This window comes from Dermacentor albipictus, chromosome 8 (genome assembly GCF_038994185.2).
Source record: "Dermacentor albipictus isolate Rhodes 1998 colony chromosome 8, USDA_Dalb.pri_finalv2, whole genome shotgun sequence".
Taxonomy (NCBI): Eukaryota; Metazoa; Arthropoda; class Arachnida; order Ixodida; family Ixodidae; genus Dermacentor; species Dermacentor albipictus.
Genome location: NC_091828.1, coordinates 118,775,232 through 118,796,777, shown reverse-complemented (window position 1 = coordinate 118,796,777; position 21,546 = coordinate 118,775,232). Strand labels below are relative to the sequence as shown.

The following is a 21,546-nucleotide window of genomic DNA, read 5'->3' as shown; positions in this document are numbered from 1 at the left end:
CGGACGGCATGTCGGGTGCAATCATTTTCTGTAAGTCGGCGATGGTACAAGTCGCCGACTGCGATGGTAGAGGAGGATCGGTTGAATTGTCGTCTATTGAAATCGATGCTACAGAGTGATCCTCGAATGAGCAAAGTTGGGCCAGAGACATCCCGCGTGGCAGCACTTGTGTCGTCAAGGCAAAATTGACCACTGGCAGGCAGACGCAATTCGCCGTAATAGATAAAACTGTATGGGGTACTGTGATCCCGTGTGTAAGGAGGACGTCTGGCATAGGAGCCGCGATGTAGTGACCGTCGGGGACTGGTGGGGATGACACTAGGTCAACGTAGGTCAGTGCCGAAGGTGGCAAGCGAACGAAGTCGGCGGAACTGAGGCGACTGGGGTGTGGTTCAGCAGGATCCAGAACAGGCAGGTCAAGGCGGAGAGTACTGGCGGAACAATCGATGAGAGCAGAATGTGCGGAGAGGAAGTCTAAGCCGAGGATGATGTCGTGGGGACAGTGGGCGATGACTGTGAATAGCACGATTGTTGAGCGATCGGCGAAGGAGACGCGGGCGGTACACATACCAAAGACGGGGGCTGTTCCGCCATCGGCGACACGGACAACAGGCGTCGTGGCGGGCGTGATAATTTTCCTGAGCCGGTTGCGAAGGTCAGCGCTCATGACGGACAAATGCGCCCCAGTGTCTATGAGAGCAGACACAGAAACACCGTCGACTTGCACGTCAAGAAGGTTCAGATGAGTGGGCAAAGTCAGTAGAGGATTTGGCGGCGTAGGGGGCAATGCAGCGTCACCTCGAGGCGCTGCATCGTCTAGTTTTCCGGCTGGGAGCGGCGTCCGAAGGGAGTCGGCGAAAAGGAGCGACGGGGCTGGGGAGAGCGAGATTGTCGTCGTTGGGGCGAAGGCGAACGATAATAGGGGCGGTTCGTTGCAGGAGAATCAGTGGCGGCATTATCGGAGCGTGCGGCATAGGGACGAGAAGGGCCACCTGAGGGGCGAGAGTAGGCAGTATAAGTAGACCGGATCGGGGAACTCCAGCGACTACGACAGTGCCGAGAAATGTGCCCGATGCGATGGCAGTGGAAACAAATAGGCCTGTCGTCAGCAGTGCGCCATTCAGATGGGTTGCGGAAACGTGGTGGGTAAGAAGATGCGGGACGGGGCGAAATCGAAGAAGCCGGGCGGGTATCAGGGCGATGGGCCGAGCAGATGGTGTGAAGACCCATGTTTTCAAACTCCTGGCGGACAACTGCCTGGATCAGTGAGACCGTGACTGCAGATGCGGTGGTGGGACTGGAGTCGAAGGCAGCCGGATAGGCGGCCTCGATCTCACGCCGGACGATCCTGGTAACATCGGCAGTGTTGTTGGGACGAGGAGCGTCGGTACAGGAAGATGTCGATGGGGTGTTGGGCAGACGGGCAAACTGCTGGTCAATACGTCGGCTTTTGGCGAGTTCCAGGCGGCGACACTCTTTTATAACAGCATCCACCGTGGCTACGTTGTTGCAAACGAGCAAGTTGAAGGCGTCATCGGCAATGCCTTTGAGGATGTGGGAAACCTTGTCTGACTCAGTCATGTGGGTGTCAACTTTGCGGCACAAAGCCAAGACGTCCTGAATGTACGTGACGTAGGGCTCCGTTGACGTCTGCACACGACCGGAAAGCGCCTTCTGCGCGGCAAGTTGGTGACCGTAGGGGTTGCCGAACAAGTCTCGAAGCTTTTGCTTAAGCGAATCCCAACTGGTCAGCTCATCTTCGTGCGTCCGATACCAAACTCGAGGTGTGCCACCGAGGTAAAAGACGACGTTGGCGAGCATGATAGTTGGGTCCCACCGGTTATTGCGGCTGACGTGTTCGTAAAGGCTGATCAAGTCCTCGACGTCTTCCCCATCTGTTGCCGAGAATACGCCAGGATCACGGGGAGCGGAGAGGGTGATGTAGGTCGTCGAAGTGGCAGCAGGTGTCGGAGCCGGTGGAGTCGGGTTGGCGTCGCCGGGAGCCATGAAGGTAGGCTCGACGTACCGTCCACTGCGAAGCTCCGTGACGAGGTACAGGGAACGTCCACTTCCACCAAATATGTTACGTAGGAAGACGCAGACGACAAGCTATGTACAAATATATTTACAAGGAAAATACGCTGCGCTTGGCCAAGAGGCAACAGCCCGCGCTAGCTTCTAAATCGTCGTCGTCGTCTTTACACTGCTGGCCTTTCGTGATCGCACATATTGTGCTGTAGCAATATCAACAGGGAATGTTTTAATTCAGTACGTTCTTGCAGTATAACGGCACCAGCTTGTTTTATAAAATGCTTTTACAAGAGTGGCTTTTCGAGCCTAATAACAATGATTTATTAGAAAACAATAGCTCTACTCGTTTCACGAGAGATGGAAATTCAATATTACCATGAGATCGCAATAAATACTGAATAAAAACCTACTCATTTGCAACCAGGTCATGTTGGAACCATATCCCACCTACCTCAATATCATTGTCTAATTAAGTTACAAACATGAAGAAAGATCCGAGGTCCTTTCTTTTGTTATCTGATTTTTTTATTTAAGTACCCTAAAGGCCCATGCGGGCATTACATAAGGGTGTAACAAATAATTAGTGATATATACAGTATACGCATTTACACAGATAATGCATGCTACAATAAAAAGAACACAAGCGGAAAAACAGGAAAACAAACAAATAGAAACCAGCATGAGGAATACAACGACACGTCCTAAACGCAGAAGATACATATTGATTTAAACAGGGTGCTACAGAAAATCAACGTAACTTGGTCACTTTGTACAAGGAAAAATACTTGATAATAACGTACACATACCAGCCGATATTGCATGAAACAATGAAAAGTTCAAGCAGAAAAAAATTCATGCCTCTTGCCAAATTCTGGTTATTTCAGGTGTGGACCAAGCGGTTAAAGTCATCTGAAAGTGGCATTGTGTTACCGTTCAACGTGAGTGATGAATGAGCGATACTTGCGTTCGTAAGCATCGCAGTGAGGGACTAACTACTAATCGTAACCATGTTTTAGTGAAACTGGTTTGTAGGCCTGTTAATGGCCAACAGTACTACGTGCAGTGTATCGGCAAAGCCGCTAACAAAACTGTAGACTACATGATACACTTTTGCTCTATATAATGGGCCCCAAAGTGCTTAGTGCGAAACCGCATCAGGAAAAAAAGAGGGGGACGAGCAGCATGCTCGTTTAGTCTAGCGCGAGCCGAATACACTTTTTTTTTTAAAAAAGGTCAAGGACAGTTCAGTTTCTCAATCGACACGAACGTCTTCTGTATACAATTATGCGTGTTTAGAACGCCTGCTTTCTCTGCACGAAGTTTCAAACTAGTGTAGATTTATTGAGCTGGCTACTAATACTGGGAAACAGTATTCAATGCCAAGGAGTGTTACGGTAATAAAAGATATATTGACGCACACAATGGATAATAACATAGCGGGCAGCCCGTCAAGGTGGGCGTTTATTTCAGGATAAAAAAAATGAGCAAGGTCTGTTTTGTGAGTAACTTGAGATAGATATAAGGATTTCACGCAACTTTAAATTACGCAGGCAATGTGTTCATAACCAAGGTCTGGTAAACGAGAATAAACAAGAAGCTGCTGACGCATGCAAATATTTTAATCGTTAATCATGCCTTACGCTGTCCAGTAAAAAGGTGATTTTGGCAGAAAGAAAAGAGACAATAAATGAATAATGCAGATAATACGCGAGTAAGAATAGCAGAAATAAAAACGAATTTAATAATAATGGCTTGCTTTCATCGCTACATCAATAGAAATTACTAAATAGAAAACCCTCACAGGAATGCTCCTTGTATAACATTGTAGTATTGCGGTGGGTGTGTCAAGCGAGATGTTCTTTTCATACTTTTGAAAGAAAATGTCTGGTTTCCTCATCGTCAGCGAAACAATAAAGCGCACGTACCCGTCACTTCTTTGTAGACTTGTCTGCTTGAACAAAGAAAATTTCCCAGAAGCTTTAGAGCATGCCTTTCTAGTGTTCGCCACGTGTAATAGCTATGGCGTAGTGACTGCGAATCATACACCCTGCATGGTGGCCCCTTTCTGGGCATATTGGGTGATTGGGTGGTGGTTCCTCTTTAAAAATGCGCACGTGTCCGGTCCCCTTTTTTCACTTTGTCCCGCGTTTTTAAGCGTCTCTTCAATCGTGAATAAAGCTACGAGAACACCGATCCGAGAGGAACGCTCTGCTACATTTACAAAAAGCATAGCTGAGCATGCGCATGTATACCTCGTCATGGAAGTTCTGCAGCAGTGGCAACCAGAGGTCCTTGTAGTGCTCCGTACCATTAAAGGTAGTTTAAAGGCGGGTGCCCGGCACGCTAGCATGTAGGGCACGTTGAAACTCACTAGTGCACCGAATACTGAAAAGAACTTTGTGATTGAATAAATGCACAAACGATTGCAGACAGGAGTAACGCGACAACATGAACGAAAGTGCTCTGTTGATGCACCACATTTTGACCCTGCGTGCATCAAAAAGGCAGGCGACGAAGAAAGAGAAGTCCATGCCAGCTACTTGTATGGCGGGGCCTTAGCAACATTTCTTACCTGATGGCACAATAGACACAATCCCAGTCACTTATTTTTATGTATGCTAATTGCATGGTCTTGATCCAGAAAACAAACACCCTGAGTTGTCAGCTCGCAATCTCTTCAGAATCGTTAAGTATATCTAGAACATCTAGTATTTTTGGTCTCTAGTTCGTTCTTTAAAATAGATGCAGTTGAGAGTCAACCCTTTTCGTATTCACTACGTTCTTGTCCGTTGTTTCTCTGTCGCGCAATTACTAATTAATGCACGCCAATTCACCCAGCTTTCAGTTCTTATCTTGCATGAGGTAGCAAATTTCTAGATTACAGACTTCCGCTTCCTCCACTGCGGTGTTCTAAACGATAAAAACTGCCGGATGAAGAAGGCTTCGAGCTAAGGGAACCATAATTCAAACGCATTATGCTTTCTTGGCCTCGCATGCGGATGTTTCTGGTTCAAAAATTTTTGTCGACCTTCTGTAAGTTTTTTCTATGTCCAAGCAAGTTACGCTGCAAAAGTTACTGGAAAACACGACGAAAGGAATATGAAACAAAAAAAATTATGCGAGAAAGGAAACGACAGTCTAAATGCGAAGGTTTTGTGTGGCATAGTTATCAGTAAGTGGGATTAATAAAGAACATGGACTAATACCTAAAATATTGTGCAGATGAAACGCGAGCTTTGGAATCTACCTAGGTGAAGCGACGCTGCCGCGATGCGGCTAGTTGAATGGTATAAAGAATTAAACGCTATGCGAAGAATTGGGTTTATTTTCATTTATTGTAACGTGTAATTTGAAGCAATCTTTAGGCGCCACAAAGGTAACTCTACTTTAGTCTTATGCAATGCTCCTTTTATGCGCTGCAGTATTTACAAGTTATGCCGAAATGCAACCACCGGTCCACGTGAATCAACACTGAATTGAAGCGCTACTTTATTGTTTCAGCTTGGCTCTAGTCAAGTAAAACATATGGTAAAATATTTAGGCATGCCTGCAGGATCTAGTAAAGTTAGTGAATGTCATCCGTGAATTGGTTCTTCCTGGATAGACTGCGAATTAGCTATTTAGCTCGGAGGTATTAGGACGATTCAGGCAGGATGTGCGAGTAAATTTGCCGAAATTCGGTGAATTAGCTGAAATGAGCTGAAAAATTACGATCGCGGGTGAATCGTATTTCCGCCAAAATGAAGGCCCAGCTGACACTGTTTTGGCTGTGACGTTGCAATTAGCCTCTAAGCCAGGATTGCACAACTGTGACCTTTATAACACACGTACTATCTTGAGATTAGCATGCGGCGGCTCCGAAACAGTTCAGAGAAAAAAAAAACGACCCTCACAGCCAGACGCCTATTTATGGTGAAGGTAAACGTTCAGTTTTGGCTTAGGTCCCTGCTTTGACATGGTTACGACTCGGTTATTATCCGACAGGCAGTGTACTCTATCTTACCGCGCATGTAGTTTTCAGATCGCAATTCTGAAAGACTCGTGCTCTTCAAAATAGCAGAAAAATTGACCGTGAAACCAGAAAATCCAGCTAGCACTTCCCTTCTCACTAAATAATGCGTCAAAGTATATCTCTCTCGTGTATGCAGAATCTCTTTCCCTACCGAATCAGTACAACGTTAGATGATGGTAGGAGCAGTGTCGTGAATTCAGCACTGTTTCTGATGATGAGAGGAAGACCAAGGCCTCGGGTTGAAAGTGAAAGGTGCCTTCGGCGGAAGGCACTTTTACTGAAGTGAAGAATGCACTGTGAAAGCTACGCGACGCCTTCGTTCCAAATATCTCAGCTTGTCGCGCGTTCAGGTCTCCCGTTCACTAATGGCGACGCCATAAGAGAGTGCATTTGGTGGCCCGCGAAGAGATGTGCCGGGATAAGAACTTGACGCTTCCACATCTGAGCTCGTCAAAAACGATGGTCTGGTAACAAGACCATGATATTGTGGACGACCTAACAAGACAGCTCCAGGCACGCTGCAGCAAGTTCACGTACTACTCCCTAGTTTTGAAAGAGTGCAGAGCCAACAAGGACACAGCTGAGTCAGTCGCATACATTCGAGATGTGCATGAGAAGTTCCGCGTTACCCAGGAACTTGGCAGGGCTCTGTTCAGCTCACGGAGGAACAACGGGAGAATGGATAAGCAAAGAAATCAACGCTCAAGCTGCAATCTGAAAATCCCGCAGGTGTCTGCGCAGATGACACCCGACTGTTATTTGGGAAGAGAAACAAAACCGTTGCATTGTTTGAGGTATGCCGTGGCATGCAATTTCAAAAGTACCACCGACTGCTGCACCAGGATGCACTCTGTACAAAGGTTACGAAATCTGAGCATGTGATGAGGATTGTGGCGGAAGTCGCGAACAAGATCACACGTACGCAGGTATTCGCCTCCCGTAGCACGATCGAAGCTATCAGTCATGCTAACCATAAATCGGTGGCATGCCTGCACTTACCATTGACCCAGCTTTTCCTACACCCTTTTCTCTAGTTGTGATGTCCAGCACACTCGCTATCCATAATTACCTTCCTCTTTTCAGTCTGACCATTGCAGGACGAAATCCCATTGTATTCGTTCAGCTATTTCTCTGCGACGGCGAAGGGCACCAGTATCCACTGAAGAATTTCAAGGTACACGTAAGATAACGAAACAAAAAGGTAAGGACATGAAATTGAAAGCCATTTTCATTACATTTTTAACATTTCCAGATGTCGCAGTTCTAGATATGCCTTCCCGTGTATTCGAAGCCAAATAAAACAGCGGGTAGTGCCCCTCGCATTTGCTCTCGGTACTGGTGCTGATGTTGCAACAAGTGGGGTGAGCCTGCTGTCTTCTATCTATGGCTGTTAGTCTCTTCGCGCTTGATATGTTTCACAGCCTGTCCAAAGAAGGTATTATTCTACCCAAAGACAAAGGAACAATAACGACGGCACAACGTAAACTAAGTAAGGGCGAACATGCTACTGCAATAAAAAAGGCAACTTTAACAGCTTCACTTATTCTCTACGGGCGATCCTCGTACATCATAACTTATCAACCTGACGTTTCCACGCGCCGTGTCTTTTAGAAGCTTGCGACTTCTTGCACAATTTGCAGAGCTCACGTACGCTCACCACAACTCCAGTGCTCAGTTAGATCCATCTAAAGTGAGTGACGTACGCCTATAATGCTATCAAGAAAAGTGGGACTAATTGTGGGATCACATCTGCATTCAAGCGCAACGGACCAATTCTCCAATCGTTAGGATATGAATGCACACATGTTCCTCTGATGCTAGAGTCGCTCTTGGAAATGTCTGGTAGGCGGGTCACAGGCCAGTTTCCTGGATTCATTCCTCCCGGCGGCTACCGCTTTGAGACACTGTGTCAGACTGCATTGCCTTCAGGTACGGCCCGTAGTTTTGGCTAGAATGCATCATCCTCTGGTGCAAACGTCGCTCTTTCAAACGGTTGGTACGCGCGACACGAGCCTTCTGAGAGCTAGCGTTTTCAGATGTCCTGTCAGACTTCGCTGCCTTCAAGTTGGCCCACGTTTTCGCGCAGATACTGGATACCTCCCAGTTGGGTGGAATTCGCCTCTAATAATATTGTGATAGAACCAGTATATTGTGAACCCTGGAATTCCTTCGCACCTGACAAATTGCAGCGCCAGCTGCGTTAGCTGCTGGTATAAGCATTAGATTCAGCGTGTGAAATGGTCTTTATCCGCCTGTTCGCAATAGGCTCCACATATCGTAAGCTGAATATGGGCTCTTAACAAGACAGATAAAGGAGTGAAAACTTTTACTGAGAGTCCGCCATCGCTGCCTGTTTTGCGGATGCGGGCAAGATTAAAACACGTGTACTGCTTAAAAGAACGGAGTCCATGTGTCTTGCGAAGTTTCAATCATTTCCTTATTAACAATATTATACAGGCCACCTATGGCTGCTCAAAGCACGTGTGGGTACAGTTCAGAGAAATGCTTGGCGCATCTATTACCACTCAGTATGTAAGAAAAATCGCCTTGTCGCCCGAATTTCGCCGAGCACACTGTAGCAATATTGAAAAAAACTTTTTGTCGTAGATGTCTTTGTTTTCAATCGCAGAAATTCCGCGAATGGTGCCTCATCACATTGCATGCTGTCTCTGTTAACCTTAAGATTTGGAGCGCTTGATTCTTTCTTGCTGTTTGTATGGTATGATATGGTACGGTTGCAGGATATAGCCAAACCTTTAAGTATGCGCTAGCGCACCACTGTGCTAACATAAGTTGTAATGCTTACTTTTCACGTTGGTTCAGGTGCTACTCAGCGTTATGCGTCAAAGCACGAGGTCACTAGATCTATTCCTCGTCCGCCTCTTTCCCATATGATGGTATGACAGCACCATGGTAACATGTATAGCAAGACAATGACTTAATCATTCAACATATCCTGTTCTTAAATTCGCACTTGAAGCAGCGAGTATCTTTATCCGTGTGAACGCTACTCCTTCAAAATGAGTTTCTGGACACGTATAAGTATTTCTGCGTGCCCAAAGCCATACGTCGTAAGACTGTTGGTGCTGTTGTGTGAACAGCATTTGAAGGAAAGCTTCCAATCTTACCACGCATCACGTACATACCAGCGTCTCGTTATTCTAAAAAAAATGTCAGTATTACGAAGGCGATGCCTCTCGAACCATGTTTTTAGAATAACGAGCTTGTCATTTCTACCAGCATTTGGTGCTTAAGCTCGGCTGTTGATGCTCTTATCCACAAGAAGGACACGTCAATCTGCAGAATAAGCGTGCTCATGCGGCATGAATATCAGCTAGTTTTATTACCTGCTCTATACTTTGTTGTCATAGGTTGACAGTGTTGCCTGGGACTGATTGCAGCTTGGTAACCAGATGAGGTTACTTGGAACCAATACGTGAGTAATTATGTAAGAGACAAAGCGATAAAGATTAACAAGTAAGTAAGCAAGTAACACAATAAAGCATGTCGGCTGATGTACCTTCGGTGGTCAAGCAATGGGCACACAGGGCCCATTGATTCTTGCGGCAGCCAATGGAGTCATCCGGAGGTGTTAATGGGCCAAGATATTCAATATTAAAAAAATTATTGATAGATATTAAGGTAATAAAAGATGAGTGTCTGTTTCAATACAACAGTATGAGCGGAGTCATGTAGTACCCAATGCGGCATCGCATTGGGTACTACATGACTAGTGGGTACTTGGGTCCCTAATGGGCATCGTAAACAATCGAGCGGTGCGAAGCCAGATGCGCGAATCGCAAAAAAGAAAACCTCTCCAGAGGAGATGAGGTGAGTTCGTTCAGGGGTGGTATACTCACTATGCAAAGAAAAACTGTAGCAATTTCTAGCAGAAATAGCACTGCGCTATACATGAATGCGCCAGGGCTTATAATGAATGACGTTTACGGCAGAAAAGTTACTCTTTCGGTTTGTGCCGTTCCAACTTGTACAAACCTGCCGTCTGACGTGAATCGTGTAATCGTGTCAAAGATATATCGTTAACACTACGGAAGGCAGCTTCAGAAGCTTGACGATTTTGCAAAATATCGACGTTTGCGCTTCTACTGAGCGATGCAACCAGGAGAAAGCGCAAGAGGCGACAAGTTTTTGCTGCATTGCATCGTGAAACAGAAAGTCGGTACCTGAACTGGCTATAGCATCGTCGGGAACAAAGCGAACAAGAGCTTAACGCTTGCACTCTAGAATTCACAAATGGCGAGTTTCTTTCTTATATGCGCTGCCATTTGACACGCCACAGCTTTCGAAATAATTGTTCGCCGAACCCTGATTCAGGGCTGGGACAATGACGCCGCGTTCTTAAAGAAACCGCAAAAAGTACCGCTGGAGCACGTGTACCAAGGTAGCTAGCTGTATTTTAGCGAGAATAGTTTTAGGGTAGTACTCGCAAGGAAGCCACATATTTGACAAGAACGAGTAGGCGGTGCGAGAGACTGCAGTATCCATAACCTGTGCACAAAGCCAAGGCTTACAGTTTCGCACATGTTGTTGGAACCATAGGCACTCGTAGTATGAAGATGAAGCTTATTAGCTGCGTTGCAACTGTGTTGGTCGTGTGCAGTCTCTTGTTGCCTGTGGAAGGAGAAAGAGTCCTGCTCGCAGCGCACGGAGGTGGTAACAGCCTCTCGAACTACAGGAGAGTCTGGCCGTCGCGTCAAGGGAAGCGTAAGTAAAATTTTTTGTTCGCCTCGTACGATGTTCAATGATCGAAACCCATTACAAGAAAAAACACAATGTTCTATAGAAAATGTTTTATGGCTGTGTCGAGTCTCCTAGATATTTTTCATATATGAAGACCGGCAACGTGACTGTATACCACCAAGAGTGTACGTCAGGAAGACAAGGGTTCTGCCGGGTATACTTCTAGTGCTTTGGGCATTCGGTGCTATGCAGCGTGCTTTTTTTAGCTGCTCCAAATGTTTAAAATTAGAAAAGTATAAATCACGGTAACGTTATGTTTACCATTCGAGTGGACGGATTGGTAGCCTCTAGATACAGAGCAACTTCCGTAATTACGGGCGTAATTAGCGAATTTACGGTAATTAACTTTCTAATTATCAACAATAGGTGGCTTCAGCAAATGAGTACCTTGGAGCCCGTCCTGGACACTGCCTATCTCAACGAATAAATTTTCAATAGCGAATTTAATATGGGAGCTACGGGGAACAATGAGTTACCCTTGGCAGGCTCCTTGAAACAGAAACCGGCCGTAAAAAGAGCGGCTGTGTCGTCGATGACTCCCCCCCCCCCTCCCCCCCCCTCTTCCGACTTTTCTCAAGTCTCCGAGGTAACCACTGGTCGAGCCCTGTGAGCAGCTTACGTTATCTCTTAGCTGTCTGTGACGTTGGCCTAGCGCTTCAATGCCGGCAGTCCGCCAAATCTACTTGGTCATTCCGTTGGGCGCCAAGTCGGCCAAGTGGCCGATTTATGTGTGATATGGGGATTTGTTGGCACATGTTCCTACGAACACTTTTAGCGTAATAATACTATTGCAAAAAATGGCTGTGGCTTAGGTAAGGTTAAGCCCAGGATGCGAAGCATACTAGCCTTTATTTTAGTTGTTGAACCACTGTTTAGCTTGGTGAACTGCTGTTGCTTGGCTATATTTGGTTCGGCTAGACGAAGAAACAACTCATGTGTTACTCTGCTTCGCCTTGGACGCCCCGCATTGGACGCGGTGAGCGTCGAGCAACGCAGCGTTCGGCGCGGCAACGAAATGTGCGCCTGAGCAAGCGACGCACGCCTGAGCCTTAGAAACAGCTCGTTTCTAAGGCGACACCGCATTCACTAGAGGCGCTTTTGTACCGCTTTGAAGCATCGTACTCGTGGCTCAGTGGTAGCGTCTCCGTCTCACACTCCGGAGACCCTGGTTCGATTCCCGCCCAGCCCATCTTGCAAGAGTTGAGCCAAAGCCACTTCTCCTCTGTCGTGACGTCACGGTGTCACGTGGTATTCAAGGCGACACCGCCGCGCCTGAGGAACTGGGTTGAGCTCTCGTAATATGCTTCGCATAAGAATGCACCTTGGTTCCCAACATCCACCGAAATACTTTCGTGAACCTGCAGAAGTCGCACATGGTAACAGCATTACGGTGCCTTGTTCCAAATAGAACTATTGGAAATGCAAGGTTTGATATCTGACTTTACCTGGCTGTCGTTCAGACTTTTTGTTTTGTGTCCAGTGCTATCGGCACGAATGACCCTACTTTATTCAAGACAGCCCTTGCTCTCCTCCGATAGCGGACTGGCTTTCGCTATTTCTCGAGCGTAGTCGCTTCTTCATTATGTGTGGTAGGCTCATTAAATCATGTTTTTTATAGGACGTTCTTCCCCAGTTCACAGAACTGGCCACTTGAAATTACGTTATTTACTTTAACAGTGTTGAAGTGGGTAAACAAAGCCTGCCCCATAGTAAGTAACAGGTGAACATAAATTTCAGGTGTAAAAAAAATCGGATAGCTTCAACAGTAAGAATAATGTTTCAAAAGTTTCCTACGTTAAACCTGCTGACAACAGAATACATCTTCTAAGAGTACGCAGAAAGCTTTTTTATTTTGCGCCCTCTATCCAATTCTTATTGTTCTTTCAAATGTGTAATTTAAGGAAAAAACTGAATAAAGCGTAGACATTACGAGAAGTATAGTTGGAGGTGCTGCAGCATGCTTCAAGAAGACGTCGAAGTTGTATTATATAAATATCTGCCACACAAGCAATGCATAGATCGTGTCAATATGATCATGGCATGAGTACACAACGAGACAGGCTTGTGATGAGGAGGAGGAATAAACTTTTATTGTTGAACCAGCACTTTATGATGGCCGGGCCTACGCCTCCCACGAAGGGACGTCGAGGGCTTGCCTCGCCGCCGCCTCGCCGCCGCCTCGCCGCCGCCTCGCGGGCGTGCTGGGTCGCCCAGGTTTGGTCGTCGAGGGCGGAGCTCCGCAGAGCCTCATGCAACCTCGACGAGAGAGTCGTGGTGTTAGTCTGTGCGTACTGTGCTGGGCACTCCCATAGCATATGCGAAAGCGTAGCCGGGGGCTTGTGATGATACATGCGCGTCATTGTGATCTCGCATAAATGGAACAGTGAATTTATATTTGCGGAGCAGTGATCCTTCCCATAACTTTTTTTGCAGACTGCTGGAGACGGAACGAGGTGTTTAAGGAATGCGTCGGCACTGGCTGTGAAGAGGGCACCTGCTGGAAACCTACAATCGGTCCCAGGTGCTTTAGAAACTGCAAAAGCGGATGCTACTGCGGAAAAAACTATTACAGGAACCACAGAGGCAAATGTGTTGCATGGAGAACGTGCCTTAAGGAGCTGTATCCTTGGACCTACGAAAACTATCCATTTGGCCAAAATCAGTGGTGCTCACCGACGTCACACAGCTAACCCGTGTCGATTTGCAGGTATTTGTGGCAATAAAATAGGAACAAGAGCTCTTCCACATGTCAGTGTCATTGGGCGTTTAAGGGAGGAAGGGAGCGGGGGAATAAAGTGATAAAAGAGGATACCTTCGTTGTTTACGTGTCTGTATGTAGGGTTGGTTATTAGAAGTCATCTGCTACTGTTGGTCATTGTCAAATACAAAACAACTGCAAAATGATATGTGGTGTTTAATGGCGCAAGGGCCAGGTTTGGCCAAAGAGCGCCATGACAAGTGGTGATGTTGACGATGTATTATGGAGATGTGACTTGGCTGTAAAGTGGCCTAAAAAATTGTCGCTGTAGAGTGCGTAAAATCTACGTGCTATAAAATTATGGCGATGACTAATGACGAATACTCTAAACACTAAAATCCATCGTAGAATAATGATGCAAAATATAAAATATATAAGATGGTAAAATTACTTGGAGCACTGCTGCCTCGCCTGAGGCCTTGAACCACAAGGGCCTAGAGGCATGTGCTATTCAAAATAATGATCACAGCGGCATCCTCTGAAGAGAGGACGCGCTACGAATGTGTGGGGCTAATAACATGCAATACAACATCTTTCAAAAAGCCTAGGACGGCATTGGTGTCAAAGAGTGGTTCTGGACCAAGTAACATAACAGGATGAAGGGGGATCTGCTGCCGGTATGCTAAGAGAAAATGTTTCCTTCTTTCAGATTCGGCTTCCCGACACTCCAGTAGAACGTGGAGGACGGTCAGCCTCTCCCCGCATCTACCACAGGTTGGAGGATCGTTTCCTGTGAGTAAAAAGTTATGTGTGCCAAAAGTGTGTCCTATTCTTAGACGGCAGAATAGGACATCTGTCCGGCGGGATTTTGTTACAGGAGGCCAGAAACCTAATTGTGGCTTTATTACATGCAGTTTATTATTTATTTCTTCGTCCCACATGCGTTGCCAGCGGTTTCGTAGTTTCCTTCTTAAAAAAGGCTTCAGGTCTGTGACAGGGACCGAAGCAGTCGAGTTAACTGCATGCAATGAGATTGATGTGGCCATCTGGTCGGCTAGAACGTTTCCCTCGATGCCCCTATGTCCAGGCACCCAGCATATGATCACATGTTGGTTAGATATATATGATTTGCACAGTGCGGAGTAAAGTTCAATAACTACTGGATTTTTATGATTACAGAAAGACATCAAGGCCTTCACAACACTGAGGGAGTCGGTATATATCACTGATTTCGGGAGTTGTGATTTGTTTATATGCTTTACGGCCGACAGCAGGGCGTAGGCCTCAGCCGTAAAGATACTAGTTTCCGGGTGCAGTACGTCGGATTCTGAGAAGGATGGACCGACGGCTGCATAGGACACCCCGTCGTGTGACTTTGATGCGTCTGTGTAGAACTCCGTGCAGGAGTATTTGTGCTGGAGTTCCCGGAAATGCATCTTGATTTCAATCTCTGGAGCATGCTTTGTGACTTCCACGAAAGATATATCACATTGTATGAGCTGCCACTCCCAGGGAGGTAGCAGCTTGGCTGGATGCATTAGGCGAAGCTCGAGGAGTGGAATGTGCATTTCTTCACTAAGCTCCCTCACACGCAGCGAGAAAGGCTGTCTTACGGAGGGACGATTGCGAAAGAGTGTAGCATATGTCATGTCATGAATGGTATTAAAACAGGGATGTTGAGGATTTGAGTGGACTTTCAGAAAATATGTATGGCTGATGTATGTTCTCTGGATATGAAGAGACCACTCATTCGATTCTGCATATAAACTCTGTATGGGACTCGTTCTGAATGCGCCAGTGGCCAGACGGATTCCTAGATGGTGGACCGGATCTAGCATCTTCAGCGCGCTCGGGGCTGCAGAATGATAGATCACGGCACCATAGTCTAGTCGTGATTGAATGAGGCTCTTATAGATATTCATTAAACATTTTCTGTCACTACCCCATGTAGTCTGGGATAGAAGTTTGATTATGTTCATTGTTTTCAGACATTTTTCTTTAAGATATTTAATGTGGGGGACGAAAGTGAGTCTGTAGTCAAGTATGACACCTAGGAATTTGTGCTCTTTGCTGATAGGTATTCGTTGTCCACACATTTCTAAGGAAGGATCCGGAACCAGGCCTCTTTTTCTTGTAAAAAGAACGCAAGAGCTTTTGTTAGGATTGATCTTAAATCCATTCTTGTCTGCCCACACTGAGACTTTATTCAGGCCATGCTGTACCTGTCTCTCGCAGACTGCGAGGTTACAAGATTTGAAAGCTATTTGAATGTCGTCCACGTAGACAGAGTAAAAGATGGCGGGTGGTAGTGAAGCACGAAGCGTGTTCATCTTCACGATAAATAGCGTGCAGCTGAGCACGCCTCCTTGGGGTACACCCGTTTCTTGTGTAAAAGGACGTGAGAGTGCATTGCCGACTTTTACCCGGAAGGTACGATTTGACAGATAGCTTTTTAATATATTAAACATATTACCGTGGATGCCCATTTCTGACAAGTCTCTTAAGATTCCGTAACGCCACGTCGTATCGTACGCCTTCTCCATATCGAGGAATATGGATAAGAATTGTTTGTGTACAAATGCGTCCCGGATATTTGCTTCTACACGTACAAGGAGGTCAGTTGTGGAGCGTCCTTCTCGGAAGCCGCACTGATAAGGATCAAGAATTTTGCTCTGTTCAAGGAAAAAGATGAGTCGCCGATTTATCATTTTTTCGAACACCTTACAAAGGCAACTTGTGAGGGCTATCGGGCGGTAACTTGCCACTGAGGAAGGGTCTTTGCCTTGTTTCAAAACAGGGACTACAATGGCTTCCTTCCACGCGGTTGGAAGGTACCCTGCATCCCAGATGGTGTTGAAAAGTGTGAGTAGTGTAAGTTGGGTGTCTTTATGTAAGTTTTTGATCATTTCATACATGACTCTGTCAGATCCCGGGGCAGAGCTCTTGCATGCGTTCAAGGCAGCTCTCAACTCGGCAATGCTAAAAGGACAATTGTATGGTTCATTCTGTTGACATTTTCTCATGAGTGGCTTACATTCTTCTATTTGTTTATATTTCAGAAAGGATTGCGAGTAATGGTTGGCACTTGACACGCTCTCAAAGTGCTCCCCAAGTGAGTCCGCCTGATCTTGTAGGGTATCGCCTTCTGTGTTTACCAAAGGGAGTGCATGTGCTTGTAGCCCTCTTATCCTATTGACCCTGTTCCAGGCTTTCGCCTCATCTCTGAACGAGTTAATACTTGATAGATACTTCTGCCAACTTTCTCGTCTCGCCTGTCGGCGGGTTCGCCTGCCTTCGGATTTTACTTTTTTAAAGTTGACTAGATTTTCTGCAGTGGGAGAAGCGCGTAGCAACCCCCACGCCCTGTTCTGTTTTTTACGAGCGATCCTAGAATCGTCGTTCCACCATGGGACACGCCGTTTGCAGGCCAAGCCTTTTACTTCTGATATGCATTTATATGCGACATCTATTATGAATGCTGTAAAAAACTCGACTGCAGCGTCAATTCCTAACGAAGACAGCTCAGCCCATGAGATACTAGTTAGAGATCGAAATTTCTCCCAATCAGCTGTCTCAATCTTCCACCTAGGAGCGTATGGTGGATGTTCGTTTTCTTTATATGATCTTAGCAGTATAGGGAAGTGGTCGCTACCGTAAGGGTTGTCGATAACTTCCCATTCAAGTTCAGGCAGCACAGACGGGGAGACTATACTAAGATCTATTGACGAAAAGGATTGGTTTGCAAGAGAGTAATATGTGGGTTCTTTCTTGTTGAGAAGGCACGCTCCAGAAGAAAAGAGGGACTGTTCAACAAGGCGACCTCGCGCATCTATACGAGAGTCGCCCCACAGGGAGCTGTGCGCATTGAAATCGCCAAGAAGAGCATAAGGTTCTGGCAACTGATCGATCAAGGAGTGAAGTTCATGTTTGTTCAGTTGGTAATGCGGGGTATGTAAAGGGAGCAAATGGTGATGAGTTTGTTTAGTAGGACAACTCGAACCGCCACTGCTTCAAGGGGCGTTTGTAGCTGTAAAGGTTGACACGCAATACTTCTATGAGTAAGAATCGCAACACCACCCGATGATGCGACGGCATCATCGCGATCTTTGCGAAAAGTAACATACGTACGGAGAAAGTTTGTGTGTTTAGATTTTAAGTGTGTTTCCTGTAAACACAGCACTTTTGGATTTTGTTTGTGGATGAGTTGTTGCAAATCATCAAGGTTTCTAAGGAGACCTCGGATGTTCCATTGAATGATTTGTGTATCCATGTTTAGGGTAAATTGGTGCTGTGTTTACGGAAACGGAAGTGATGTCTTAGATTACAGAGCTCTTGCGAGGCCCTGTAACCGGGGTTCTGCCTTTTTTGGAGCGTTCGAGGGAGCCTCGCCGCTCCTTAGGCGCTTGGAGCGCCGTGGGGGTAGGTGTTGTGTCCATTGCCTCATGTGAGGCACCGGACACGCGCTCTTGAGAGCGAGAAGTTTTTCGAGAGAGTCTCACCTCGGAAGGCGAGACCCCTGCGCCCACCAGCCCGGAGGCCGATGGGGCTCCCTGAGGGATTTGGCTGCGCCGGCTGTTGCCAGCGCTGGAAGGGGCCTGGGAGGTTGGGGCAGCCTCGGCTGCACCCACCTTCGGGGTCGATGGCCCCGTCTGCTGTGTTGGCGCAGCAGCGTCAGCTGCAGCCGCCGGGGGGGGGGGGGGGGGGCGGATGGCGTCACTGCCGCCTCACTGGGTGTGGGTCGGACAGCCGCCGGAGACCGTTGTGGCGCTGCCCCCTGACGCGCCACTTCGGCAAAGTTGTGCTTTGGCAGGAAGGATACCCGCCTGCGCGCTTCTTTGAAACTTATATTTTCTTTTACTTTGATCGTTACAATCTCTTACTCTTTTTTCCAAGATGGGCACGACCGCGAGTACGCGGCGTGCTCCCCATCACAGTTCACACAGTGGAGAGTGTTTTCACACGATTCAGCGGAGTGCTCATGAGCACTACATTTTGCATAGGTTTGGCGGCCGCGGCAGTTCGATGAGCTGTGGCCAAATCGCTGGCATTTAAAACATCTCAGAGGGTTTGGGACATATGGTCTGACCCGAAGCTTCACATATCCTGTCTCAATACTCTCAGGGAGCACACTTGTACCAAAGGTGAGAATTAGATGTTTTGTTTTGATTTCTTTTCCATCGCGCCTTAGCAGAATTCTCTTAACATTGATTACGTTTTGATCACTCCAGCCTTCTAATAGTTCAGCGTCCGTAAGTTCCATCAGGTCATCATCCGAAACTACACCACGGGTGGTGTTCATCGTGCGGTGCGGGGTAACTGTGACTGGGACATCTCCAAATGATAGAAGGTTAGGCAGTTTCTCGTGTTGTTTTTTGTCACGGAGCTCCAAAAGGAGATCACCGCTAGCCATCTTTGATGCTTTATATCCTGGTCCAAACGCCTGAGTTAGAGTTCTTGAAACAACAAAAGGTGAGATTGTTCGTGCTTGTTTTCCTTGTTTTTCAGAATGGATTACATGGAATCGCGGGAAAGTTTCTTTTTGGCGTCCAAAAAATTCAGATATCTTCGGTGCGCCCCCTTTTCAAGGAGCGATCAGATAGTGGAGGGAAAGAACTAGCCATAAGTGGGAGTGTATTTTTCGGCAGTAGCGCCAGCCACCCACCATGGAGCCCAACAAGGGGACGCTGCAGGGCCTGTAAAACAGGGCCTACAAGCGCCAGCTGTACGCTACCGCTATAACCAAATATGATATAACCAAGGTTGGCTACTCACACAAGGTTAACCCTTGCTGCCAGGAAGGTCGGAAGTAATAAAGAAATGAGAAGGAGACAGGAAAGGTGGAAAGTAAGGAAAAGACGAAGGTTGTAGGGAGAGAGAGACAGGAAAAGGCAACTACCGATTTCCCCCGGGTGGGTCAGTCCGGGGGTGCCGTCTATGTGAAGCAGAGGCCAAAGGGGTGTGTTGCCTCCGCCGGGGGGCCATAAAGGTCCAATCACCCAGCATCAGCTCAACCCCCAGGATCCCCCTTTCCCCAGACACGGCTAAGCCGCGCCGGCTACACGCGGGAGGGTCCAACCCTCGTTTGCTCGGGTCCGTGGTGTCGCCACACACCAAACGCCTGCTTGTGCAGACGCCCCTGCGGGGAAAACAACAGCAAAATCGCAGCAGTGATAACAGAGTTAAATAATGAACATAAGTGACATACATTACGCTAGCAGAAGAAGAACCTTGTGAGATCGCGGTATGTACCATTCTGTGAAACTGGCTAAGAGCTTGGGAGCTATTCCTCGCCAATGAGTTTCTATGGGCGCATCAGAAGATGACAGCGCCACTCAAATTGCGACTACTGTCCCGTACCAGAGACAGTAGTGCCCATATTGTACGTCTGCACAGCATACTGGCATGAACCTCAGGTTATGGACTCTTTTCTGGGAACCACTAATGCCAAGTCGTTCTCAGAGGACTTTATCATATAACATCATTTAACATCATATATAAACGGCTAGACGATGGTTCATTTTCGAAGGCAAATATCTTTGGACGACGGCCCCATGCATTGCCGGATTACAAGTCGACACGGACATTACTAATATTTATGGAATTAACCGGCGTCAGTAACAGGTGCAGATGTGATGGGCAGCCGCAATTATACGCTCTGCTAATGCTTCCCTTTTCCTCCTCTCTTTCTTTTCTCCCTCGAATAACTTTTGCTCTGCGTAGACCAGCAAACCGGTAGTACTTCCGGTTCACCTGCCTACCTTTTCTTCCTGTTTTTCGCCTCAATTTCCCCTCATCATCATTTACTCTACAATAAAAAGTTGAAAAGCATGGAAGCAGCAAATTGTTTAGTTTGGCACATTTAGTGCAAGAGAAGGTTGATAACATGACTTTGCCTTTGTATGCATTAATTTATGCTTTTCATTATATATTATATTCATTCAGGAGATAGCAAAGAAAACCGTATTCATATTCGAGGACTTTTACACCGAGAGATAAAACTTTCTATATTGAGCAGGCGAGATGTAGTTCGCCCTTTTCGGCGGTTTTCTCATTCCAGGAAGCCGTGGGCCTTGGTCATCTGCCGAACTCGTATCACCAGTGCTAGCTGGTAGCGTAATCCAAAAAAAAAATCCAGCTGTCAAGCTCGTATTCTTTTATTACAAGAGACTTATATTACAGCGAAGCTGTTTATGTGGACCCTGTGCCGTCATTGTCGGACTTCGTGAAAAAGGGCCACGTGACACAGCGGGAGAGGAAAAGTAGAGCTCAACAGACGGAAAGGGGTTGGAGCGACCCCTTTCCCACATTGAGAATGCTAACATCCAAGCGACTCTTATACGGTTGTCCCACGGTGCATTTTCAGCGATCGACCCAGGTCGGGATTGAATTCATTGACGATTGATTCCACCCTGCCACGAAAGAAAGAAATTTTGTGCTGGCAGTTTGCGACCAAGAAACAGTGCCTAACAATTCAAACGCGATACTAGGAGCGCGTGGCTGCTGGCACTTCTTGCGCCAGCAAGAAGTGCCAGCAGCCACGTCAATTGTCATTCCACTTCCACCAATCGTTAAAACGTTTTCAGCGCCTGCATCTCTAGTGGTGCGTCTTGCACCTAATATACGGAACTTTGGATTAGTGGTTCTGCACATTGCATCAAAAATTTAACTATGGGAAGTGACACGAGTAGTGCGTACTCCTTAGGATGAAGCTGCCTACCACGAGGGACAGCGATGGGCGGCAACTTACACGCGAAAAAAGGAAAACCACGGCAAAGCACAACCGAAAACCTTAAGCGCACACACAAAAAAACCCTGAGAACGCGCGAAAGAAAAAACACTCCTAAAGCTAGCTCCCTGCGCCAAGCACGCAAAAGCAAAAATGAGGTGAGAGGATGGTGAAACAGAAGATTTACAATACAGACTACTTGCGAAGTTTGCCTTGCATGGTGCAAAACTCGGTCTAACTAACACAGCTTCGCTGTTCGACCATGTTCACGGACTGGAAGGGGCGGTGATTTTCTTTCTCACACCTTTAGCAAGCACT

General features: G+C 46.8%; 2 protein-coding genes and 1 long non-coding RNA gene across 15 annotated transcripts in view; 2 read left to right on the top strand and 1 right to left on the bottom strand.

Moving 5' to 3' along the window:
- The window catches only part of LOC135910324 (uncharacterized), a 312,252-nt gene that overhangs the window by 45,476 nt on the left and 245,230 nt on the right, over positions 1-21,546 (bottom strand). Inside the window, exon 4 of one of the 13 annotated variants that reach the window (XM_070524261.1) lies at positions 20,641-20,911. The exons of the other annotated variants lie outside the window; for them this stretch is intronic. The gene's annotated coding sequence lies outside the window, so the exon portion shown is untranslated. Of the gene's footprint in view, positions 1-20,640; positions 20,912-21,546 lie in introns of those variants that run through there. 13 annotated transcript variants of the gene reach the window in all.
- LOC135910322 (uncharacterized PE-PGRS family protein PE_PGRS46-like) overlaps positions 1-21,546 on the top strand; it is a 146,287-nt gene that overhangs the window by 21,635 nt on the left and 103,106 nt on the right. The gene's annotated exons all lie outside the window — the stretch shown is intronic.
- LOC135910277 (uncharacterized) lies at positions 10,409-14,286 on the top strand. The gene is made up of 3 exons (XR_010566984.2): positions 10,409-10,768; positions 13,238-13,511; positions 14,212-14,286. It is a non-coding gene; the product is annotated as an uncharacterized lncRNA (long non-coding RNA).